This window comes from Nicotiana tabacum, chromosome 2, assembly GCF_000715075.1.
Source record: "Nicotiana tabacum cultivar K326 chromosome 2, ASM71507v2, whole genome shotgun sequence".
Classification (NCBI taxonomy): Eukaryota; Viridiplantae; Streptophyta; class Magnoliopsida; order Solanales; family Solanaceae; genus Nicotiana; species Nicotiana tabacum.
This window is the reverse complement of record NC_134081.1, coordinates 111,263,026-111,274,263: the sequence shown is the minus strand read 5'-3', so window position 1 is coordinate 111,274,263 and position 11,238 is coordinate 111,263,026.

Here is an 11,238-nt window from a genome sequence, read left to right as displayed (position 1 = left end):
GGAACTTTTGGTGCGCGCTCCCAAAGTGTTCCATTGACAACCAATCAGACAATCACTGCTGTTATGCCCGTTTTCACTATCCCACAGCCAACAGTGGTACAAAAGAAAAGTCATGAGTCACAATTTGCTACCCAGCAAGAACAATACCATTCTCCTGAGTACCACTCGTACCTATTTGTTCTTCCTTCAAAGATTGAGAAGCCTACCCGAAAGATGGCACAAGAAGAAATGACCCAAAGAGTGAAAAGCTTAGAACAAAAGTTGAAAATCATGCAAGGGTCGGCAGGTCAGAAGAGTATTGCCTTCAAGGATCTATGTATGTTCCCCGGTATTCGTTTGCCACTTGGTTTCAAGACTCCCAAATTTGAAAAGTATGATGGATACGGAGACCCCATAGCCCACCTGAAAAAGTGTTGCAATCAAATAAGAGGTGTGGAGGGAAAAGAACAACTAGTAATGGCTTATTTCGGGGAAAGCCTGACAGGGGTAGCCTCTGAATGGTTTATGGATCAAGAAACCTCTCACTGGCATGTCTGGGATGACATGGCCCAGGCCTTTGTCAAACAGTTCCAATACAACATCGATATCGCCCCAGACCGCAATTCCCTTTCAAACCTGAAGAAGAAACCAACTGAAAGTTTCAGGGAATATGCCATTAAATGGAGAGAGCAAGCGGCTAGAGTTAAGCCACCCATGGATGACCACGAGTTAATCAATGTCTTCCTTCTGGCTCAAGAGCCAGATTATTTTCAAAACATGATGTCCGCAATGGGCAAATCCTTCTCGGAAGCAATCAAAATTGGGGAAATGGTTGAGATTAAGACAAGCAAAATTATAAGTCAAGCAGTTCTCAAAGCTGCAACTTAGGCTGTCCAGATTGAATCTGATAATTTTAGTGACACGAATGAGAAGGATGAAGAAACCATGATGACAATAAGGTCGGGAAGAGGTCTTAGGAGAACATCTCGAAGGTATGAGCAGCCTCATCAGGTGTCCGATGATTCCTCTGAGCACTACTATCCACCTCAGAACCCACAATACTCTATTGCTCCACTTCAGTATGTTGTCCAGCCACCAAGACACCCCAGAAGGCGAGCACCAGCAACGCAAAATCTCCACCAGCCTCCACAAAATTTTCAAGTGCCCTATAACCCACATCCAAGCCAGGGGTATAGAGGGGAACAAAGGTTGAAAGATAATATTACACCAATAGGAGTCCTATACAAGTGTGTTTGAGAAATTAAAGCATTATGACATGATTGCACCTATTCCTCCAAATCATGTGGACCTACGTGCAAGAAGCTTTGACCCTTCTAAAAGATGTGAATACCATTCCAATGCCCAGGGGCACAATGTTAAAAGTTGTCGGGATTTGAAAAGAGAAATAGAAAGGATGATCCAGGAAAAACTGATTGTGATCCAAGATAATGACACCCAGAATATCACGCAGAATCCTTTACGTGCACATGATGATGCACACTTTGTAGGGATGATGTGTGGTGACATGGAGTATGAGAATCCTCTCGGGAACTTGCCGACTGAAATTGGAGAAGGCCATGTTGATTCTGATGAGCAAATTTGTGGCTAAATGTCAAGCTTAGCAATTGAAAAGTCATTCCCTCATCACTAGGAAGGAATCTTGGTAGCTTGTTTTGATATTTTTTCTATTATCTGGGTTATTCCAGGGTGTGATCCAGATTTTATTTGTTTTATTGAGTCAAACCCTTCTATCCCTCTATTTTGTTTGTGTGAGTCTTGTCTGTCCGTTTTGTTGCTATTTTCATTAGCCGGGTTATTTTAGGGTTGTAACTCGGATTTTAGGTTGTTTGTCTTGTTTTTTACTCAATGAAATACAGTTTATCCTTTTGTGTCATTCCATGCTTAGTTCTTTTCCCGCTAGTTTTAGTGATATGACATGCATGCAGAATTTTTGGCCAGATCTTAGAAAACTGATATAAGCTTGAATTGGATAAATGAGAAAAAGGAACTTTTGAGGATGAATAAAGAGTTGAAACACTTTTGAATAAGCTCGAATAAAATGACCCGTGGAGGTTAATGATCTTTACCTTCAAATCATTGTGAAGGTCGGGTTTGAGGAAGAATCAATTGAAGTTTATTGGAAAGTTCGACATTAATGGGTGAAAAGTGTCTTCCGACCACGACACACCAAGAAGACAGGCATGTTCATCAATACTGTGTCGCGAAAGGAAACCATGATTGGCACTCTAGAGCTAGGAGGCCCTTGTTTTGCTACCCAAATACTTTATACCCTTTATTACACCTTTTGAGCCTGTGTTATTTTCTTTGATCATCCTCTTTTGGAATCAAGTTTAGAGTCAAAAGTCAAAAAATAAAAAAATAAAAAAGAAAAGTCCATGCTCCCAAAGTACAAACTGGGGAAACTCTTAAAAAGTTCAAGTGAAAAAGAAAAAGAAAAAAGAACATTCGAAGGTCCATGCCCCTAGAAAATAGAAGCTGGGGTAGTTTGTTTTGAAAAAAAAAAAGAGAAGAAAGAAGGAAAAAATGAGAAAAAAAAGAAAGAAAAAGAAAAAGAAAAAGAAAAAGAAAAAGAAAAAGAAAGAAAGATGAATTTTTTTTTTAGTTAGGTCAGATGTTTGAACTACGTTAGACTTGATTCCTTTAAAAAAGGGATAACTAGGCAGCCTTATACGGTTCGGTCCAACCAAATAAGAGTAAAAACAAAATTCCAAAAAATTCCCGATATCTGAAACTGGGGCAAAGATTTTATTTCACTTTTGAAAGAGTCGATTCCAAGAGTTGTAAGTCTACAGCCCCTTATTTTGAGTCTACTTTGAGCCTTTATGTCAACCATTCTTTCCAACCCTATCCAAAAAACCTTTCAAAAAAGACCTCCTGATATGCCTTCAAGAATGCCAATAGAAGCATGCAATGAGCAAAAGTTGTCACGCGACATAGAACACTGTTAAGTTGCCCACTCAAGAAAGCAAAAGAAAAAAAAGAAAAGAAAAGAGAGAGTCTTACTAGTGAAAACCCTCACGGGCACTGTAAGGCGACGGTAAGAAGAGATAAATAAATGAGAGAGGCTTGTTGGTGAAAATCCCTCGGGGCACTACTTGTCGAAAGTGAGTCGTGAAGCTGATGCAAAGGATTGGCACGAACAAGCCCGGCTTCAAAGTCAGAAGAATGGTAAAAAGGAAGATTTGGTCAGTTTGATAGATCAGACTGTTAAGTTCAAAATGCATGTCATGATCATTAAGGCTAAAAACTCTTCCTTCTGTCCTTCCGACATGGGTATTTCTTGTTAATCTTGTTTCTTTGCATCATTGTGTCCTTCACTCTGAGTCAGTCCTTGTCAAAACAAGCAAGAAAAGATTTCAAAATCTGTTACCAGCTTTTCAGTTGTACAAAGTAAATTTGGCCAGCACACTTAGTCATTACTGTCAACATGCCTTGAGGGTTCATGAAAATGTTTGCCCCTAAAAGACTCTTGTCAACCTACTGGGCGCAAGCAAAGATAATTGGTGATTCTCTCTCACAGACAAATTGCTCAAAAAGCAGAAAGACATTCAAGATATAGAAAAGGTCACCTAAGCAAAAATCTCCAGTTGGGATAAGGCTGATTGAGCCACAAATACAAATAGTACTGGGTGTGAAATGATCAAGGTTGATGTAAAGCAAAAAGTCTCTTGAAACTGACTCAAGCTGATTGAGCAAAAGCCAAGCTGCCCAAGACTCAAGGCCATAAACCGACCACCACTTTTAAAACTGACAAAATTTTCTTTGTTTGAAACAGGAACAAACCAGTGCAAGGAATTTGGGTTTCAGAAAAAAAAAAGAGAAGAAAAGAAATAAAAAGAAAAAAGAAGAGAAGAGCCGACAAAGGTAAGTTTCTCAAATCTTTGCCTTTATCTGTCTTGCTAGTGTGCATAAATGTTGCCATTGCTCTTCACATTTTTCCTCCTAGGATAAAAAGTCCTAGTCTGATGGATTTTCTCCCAATAAAAATCTTAGTCTGATGAATTTTTCTCCTAAGAGAGAAGACCTAGTCTGATGAACTTTCTCCTAGGATTGAAGTCTTAGTCTGATGAATCATTCTCCTAAGATAGAAAACCTAGTCTGATGAATTTTTTCTTAGGATAGAAATCTTAGTCTGATGAATCTTTCTCCTAAGATAACAAAAAAGGGACCTAGTCTGATGAATTTTCTCATAGGATCAAAATCTTAGTCTGATTAATCTTTCTCCTAAGATAGAAAACCTAGTCTGATGAATTTTCTCCTAGGATAGAAATCTTAGTCCGATGAATCTTTCTCCTAAGATAACAAAAAAAGACCTAGTCTGATGAACTTTCTCCTAGGATCGAAGTCTTAGTTTGATGAATCATTCTCCTAGGATAAGTGTCTTAGTTTGATGAATCTTTCTCCTAAGATAATAAAAAAGAGACCTAGTCTGATGAATTTTCTCCTAGCATCGAAATCTTAGTCTGATGAATTTTTCTCCTAAGATAGAAGACCTAGTCTGATGAACTTTCTCCTAGGATCAAAATCTTAATCTGATGATTCTTTCTCCTAAGATACCAAAAAAAAGAGAGACTTAGTCTGATGAATTTTCTCCTAGAATCAAAATCTTAGTCTGATGAATCTTTCTCCTAAGATACCAAAAAAAAAAAAAGATACCTAGTCTGATGAATTTTCTCCTAGGATCAAAATCTTAGTCTGATAAATCTTTCTCCTAAGATAACAAAAAAAAGAGGACCTAATCTGATGAATTTTCTCCTAGGATCAAAATCTTAGTCTGATGAATCTTTCTCCTAAGATAGAAGACCTAGTCTGATGAACTTTCTTCTAGGATCAAAATCTTAGTCTGATGAATCTTTCTCCTAAGATACCATAAAAAAAAGACCTAGTCTGATGAATTTTCTCCTAGGATAATAAGTAGGGAAGTTTGGATTAAAAAAGGAAGGTCAATTTTTAGTTTTCTTAAGTTATCAATCTTTAGTTTTCTTGAAATCAGGGGTCCCGCCTGGAGAATAGGGTCAGCTTTTAGTTTAGTCAAGCTTAGTTTATAGTTTTCCGCAAGCTCAATCTCAAATTTAGGAGACGCACTTCCTAGTTTGGGTTTTTCAAATTTTTATTTCTTTAGGAGACGCACATCCTAGTTGAGTCTTCAATTTTACTCTCATCAATAACATAGGTAATTTATAGTTCAGCTAATAACTCACAAATCTTCCTAGTGTAATCTGGGGCAGAAAAAGTTTCTTTTGTTGTTTCCGTTTTGCTGTAGTAGCAGGCGCCCACCTGGAGAATGAGGGAATTTATTGTAAGTATTAAAATAGCAGGCGCCCACCTGGAGAACGAGGGAATTTATTTCAAGTTTTAAGTCAGCATCAGGCGCCCACTTGGAGAATGAGGGAATTTATTGCAAGTATTAAGTCAACAGCAGGCGCCCAACAGGAGAATGAGGGAATTTATTTCAAGTTTTAAGTCATCAGGCGCCCACCTGGAGAATGAGAGAATTTATTTCAAGTTTTAAGTCAGCATCAGGCGCCCACCTGGAGAATGAGGGAATTTGTTTCAATTTTCAAGTCATTAGCAGGCGCCCACCTGGAGAACGAGGGAATTCATTTCAAATTTCAAGTCAGTTGCAGGTGCCCACCTGAAGAACGAGGGAAGTCATTTCAGAATTTAATTCAAGTTAGAAGTAGCAGAAGCTCGCCTCAAGAATGCGAGCTGACAGTCCGAGATGACCAAAGGAAGAAGTCTCAATCCAGAATAAAAGAAAAAAAAGAAGAAGAGAAGTGAATCCAAAATGCAGAAGCCGATGAAAGATGTGAACTGCTCAAGACATGGCTGAAGTAATAAGCTTTGCATGTCCCGTCTTGATCCGAAAAGCTGAAGAAGAAAGAACTAGCACCTGCAGCTAGCAAGCATCAAGGTTCAAATCAAAAGTCCGCATGAAGAACCATTCAAGACTCAAGATCAAGCTTCAAAAGACTCATAGATAGGAATCTTGTAACTCGTAGCTGATAGGCTTAGTTAGTTTCTTTTTCATTTTGACTTTGTTGTAATAGGGAGCTCAGCAAGAAAGAGCAGCAACAGCGAAATCACAGCGTCTCAGTAGTCCCAACTAGCAAAACATCCAGAACTACACTGACCTGATTCCTTTATAGCCAAGGATATGTAGGCAACCTCCGAAGCAAGGTTCGGTCGAACTTTTCCAAAATGCTTCCCATGGAGTATCAAACGGGCAAAAATTGCTCGTAATTGCTCACTTTATCTTTGTCCAAAACTCTTCATGTTTCCGAGCAAAGAGGGGCAGCCGTGAGCACCTAATTTTTGCCCTAATATAAAATTACTCCTAAAAAATCCAAAAAAATAGCTTTAAATTATTTTTCTAAATTTTTACTTAGTTTGCTTTGTACGTATTCATGTTTGATGCATTTTTAAGTTGCATTTTAAATCCTAAAGAAAATACAAAATAGTTTTAATTTTTATATTTTTTATATTTTAATTGCATAATTAATTGCATTTGTAAAACACTAAAATACCAAAAAATACATTAGTCTACATGCATTTGTTAGCTAATTGAATTAGTTAATTGTAGAAAATAGGTCATTAGGTTAATTTTTCAAATTAGTTAGAATTAGGAGTGTTAAATAAATTGATTAGTCTTGCAAAATACAAAGAAGGAAAAGAGAAGGCTATGGGGTCTCATTACAGCTTTGAGCCAGGTGCTTCTAGTGGCCCATTTTCCTTCCATTCGTCCAAGCCCGCTACCTGCCGGCCCAATATTCCCCTTCATCTCTAAAATAGACCCTAATTTTTCCTCTCTCTCGCTAATTACAACAGAGAATGGGCGCACTCCCCCCTTCCTTCATTCCCATAGAAGAACGTATCTTCCCCTCCAAAAGACGAACCCTAGCCGCTGCCCCTGTTTACATTTTTCTCTCAAGAACGAGACTCCCCTCCATTTTTACAACCAAATCCTAGATGTCCGCCTCCCCTTTGTCACTTTCTCACCTTCTCACACACACACACACTCATACATGCCTTGGGAGAATTAGCTCGAAGTTTATGGTTCAAAATACTAGATCTAAAAAATTAAAAGCTAAAAAATGGAAAGAAACACTGGAATTTTCAATTGAGCTTTGAAGAACTGATTTCAAAGCTCGGTTTCTTTTTATTCTGGATTTCTGAAAGCTGTTTTTGGAGCCGTTGATTTTTGTCGATTTCTGCTGATTTGGTTATTTTTTCTGGCATTGCTGAGCTCCAACTTGCTGAATCTAGCCTTCATTTGGCTTTTCTTTGCTTCTAGATTTGACCCTTGTACAATTAGGTATGTCCTCTTTAAACCTGAATTTTTCAGATTTGGTCTAATATGAAATTATGTTTGACTTTAGTGATTATCTTATTTTGATTGGAATTTACTGTTTCGACCCATTTCTGCATGAACTAAATGTCGTTCATTTACTCGCAATGTGTTGTAATGCTTGAATCTATCCTTCATGATATGTATGAATTAGTCTGTGTGTCAATTTGATTTATATTCATCCCCAACCTAATGCATGTGAGAATAAAATTGTTCACCAACAAGAAGAGAGGTCCGTAATGTTAAAATTGACCTCATTGATCTGTACGTTTAGTTCCAGCATTTGATCCCATATTTTGTTGAGCATCATGGTTTTTGATATTCCATATAATCCGTTTCCTTTAGTTTCTGCAAAAGATGTCTTTTTTTTTTTGTTTAAAACCCAATTGCTTGATTTTAACTTCAAGTAGACGTTCAGATTAGTTTCAGTTTGCAACTTCTTAAATCCATGAACAGTCCATTTCATGAATAGTTTAGTGATTCAATCCATATCTCCCACACTCTTATTCCATAATCAATCACCTCACAACAGAATCTCAAATATAGGAAATGAACAACTCTAGAACATCTTAGCTTGCTTTAGGCGCGATTAATAAATTATCGTGGTCATAGGTACGGTTCCCGTGGCATGGTCACGATTCGTAAATCCTAATTCAAGTGCGCGTTTCACGCGACTTGACCACAGCTTCGAATAATAATAAAAGAAACATGTTGTAAGTCGTGGGTGCGTTTCACGTGACGCGATTTGCAATATGAACAAAAACAACGAGTGTGCGATATCGCGACTTGTTCAAACAAATTCCATAAATATTAAAAGCGGTTAAAAAGTTAAAAATGCACAATAGGTTTTAAATATGTATTAAATCAGATAATTTGGCCAATTATTAATAGTTGAGCGACCGTGCTAGAACCACGGATTTCGGGAGTGCCTCACACCTTCTCCCGGGTTAACATAATTCTTTACCCAGTCTTCTGTGTTCGCGGACCATAAATGGAGTTAATTTTCCTCGATTTGGGATTTAAAAATAAACTGGTGACTTGGGACACCATAAATTTTTCCAAGTGGCGACTCTGAACTAAATAAATAATCCCATTTCGAATAATATCACTTAAATTGGAAACACTCCCCTATCCCCTCGGAAAAAAGGAGGTGTGACAAGTGGCTCTGCTAGTGGTCGGAGCACCTTTCTTCATGTGCCAGTTGAGGTTCATTAATATATTGAAAGTTAAAGGTCCCAATCTATCTCTATCCATTTTATTTTATCTTTTGATTTTTAGATCTTACTTTTGTTTATGTTTGAATAATGTTTGGAGCGGTTTTCTGTTTACTTTATGCCTCTAAATAAGAGTTTTGTCTCTATTTGTTTAATGGAGAATAGCTCTTGACCATTTAGCTTATTTGTCTTGTTAGGAATATAACTAATTAACTACTCCCTCCGTTTCAATTTATGTGAACCTATTTTCTTTTTAGTCTGTGCCAAAAAGAATAACCTCTTTCCTTATTTGGAAACAATTTACCTTTATATAATAATTTATAACCACACAAAATATATATGCCTCATTTTAAACCACAAGTTCAAAAGTTTTCTCTCTTTTCTTAAACTCCGTGCCTAGTCAAATGGGTTCACATAAATTGAAATGGAGGGAGTACTAATTTTTAAGTTCATATTAGGTGTGCTCATGACATAATTTTCAGTGAAGTCGTTTATGAATTTTTGTGGGGTAGATGTATATTTTTGTTTTTATGAATGTGTAGTTGTATGTAGTAGGAAGGGGCTGTTTTGTTTGTTGAATTTGATATAAAACTAATTGAAATAAGTTTAAGGAGAAAATGAATAACGTTTGCAAACAAAGATTGAAAAGTAATGTTTGGACTCAAGGAAAAGGATTTGGGGCGTTGGGTGGATTCGCATGCGTAGTGCGATAGTTGACTTTTAATAAATTTCAAAATTAATTTTCTTCGAATGTAGTAATTTTCTCCAAAAGTAATAACGTACTAATAATCCTCGTCATGACTGCGGATTTGCTTGCGTAGCGCGGTTATGACAAAAAACAAATCAATAAAATTTATCTCGATCGCACATTCGCTTGCATGGTGCGGTTAGGACAATTTTATTCAAATCTTTCTTTAACAATTTTAATAAATAAAAATGGATAGGTAAAACATGGAAATCCAATAAAACACAATTTTATCCAAAATTAATTCAAACCAAGTTGTAGTCAATAAAGTGACCATGTTAGAACCACGTAACTCGGGAAATGCCTTACACCTTCTACCCGGTCAACAGAATTTTTTACCCAAATTTTGTTTTTGCAGACCAAAAATAATAGAGTCAAATATTCCTTTGACTATGGATTTAAATAAAAGGTTACTTGGAATACCCAAAAATCAATTCCAAGTGGCGACTCTGTAAATAAAATAATCCCTACTCAAATTTGTCACTTTAATTGGAAAAACTCTTTAACTCACAATCCATAACACACATATTTATCTTTTTGCGGGGGTAGAAGAGGGATGGAAGGGGTAGAGAAGGGGTGTGACAATAAGTTATAAGCCCGGTACAAGTCAACCACCTGGCCGTTAGAGGCTGGGCTTGTGTCACGACCCGAAATTTTCACCGTCGGGACCGTGATGGCGCATAACATTTCACTTGCTAGGCAAGCCAACGATAGAGATTATTAAGCCAAATTCTTATTCCATTACGTAAATAACAACAAATAAGCTAAGAAGAAATATAGCGAGTGCGGAATAATATAAAAACTGCATTAATTACTACCACCCGGATCTGGAGTCACAATTCACGAGCATTCTAGAATTCACTACAAGTAATAGTCTGAGAGAAATACAACTGTTTGAATGAAAGAAATAGTAAAACAGAAAAGATAGATGGGGACTTCAAGGTCTATGAACGCCGACAGATCTACCTTGAGTCTCTGGATAGCGGGTCTAACAGCTAATATCTCGATCAACTCGAGCCAGTACCAAAATCTGCATAGAAAATACAGAGTGCAGTATCAGTACAACCGACCCCATGTACTGGTAAATATCGAGTCTAACCTCGCCGAAGTAGTGACGAGGTTAGGACAAGACACCTACAAATAAACCTGTGCAATATATATCAATATATAAAACAATAAGAACAACTAAAGAAGCAAGGCAAGAAATATTGGGAAGGGGACATGCTGAGGGGATTAGATGGCAAGGAATCACAACAGGAACGAGAACATGATCAATCGATATATCTTTAACAGAAAGAAACAAGTAAACACAGTAAAGGAAAGTGCACGTCATCACCCTTCATGCTTTTACTATCAACTTCACCATAAGAAACAATAGAAACGACACGACATCACCCTTCGTGCATTAACTCTCTCTCATAACATGGCACGACATCACCCTTCGTGTATTAGCTCTCTCATAACATTGCACGGTATCACCCTTTGTGCATTATCACCCACTCACAAAATGTTGCACGGCATCACCTTTCGTGCTTTAACACCCTCCCTCACCAAGACAATAAACAATAACAACATGGAGATAGAAATATCAAGAACAAGTCTTACTTCAACATTCAATTCCACATTACTAACCTCAACTTTGAGTCAATACCCAATCAATACCAATTTCCATTAAACGTAATAAGAGTTGTTCAACATAACGAATAACTAGTCTAATCATGAACAATATGATCAAGGAATACCATGATTACAATAATAAGACTTACTCGCATGTTATGACTCGACAACAATACATAGGTACTCGTCACCTCACCTATACGTTGTACTCAACATACAAACACGTAGCAAATGAGCGAATAATGCCTAATCCCTCAAGCCAAGGTTAACCACGACACTTACCTCACTCTGAAGGCCACTCAATACTCAATCAC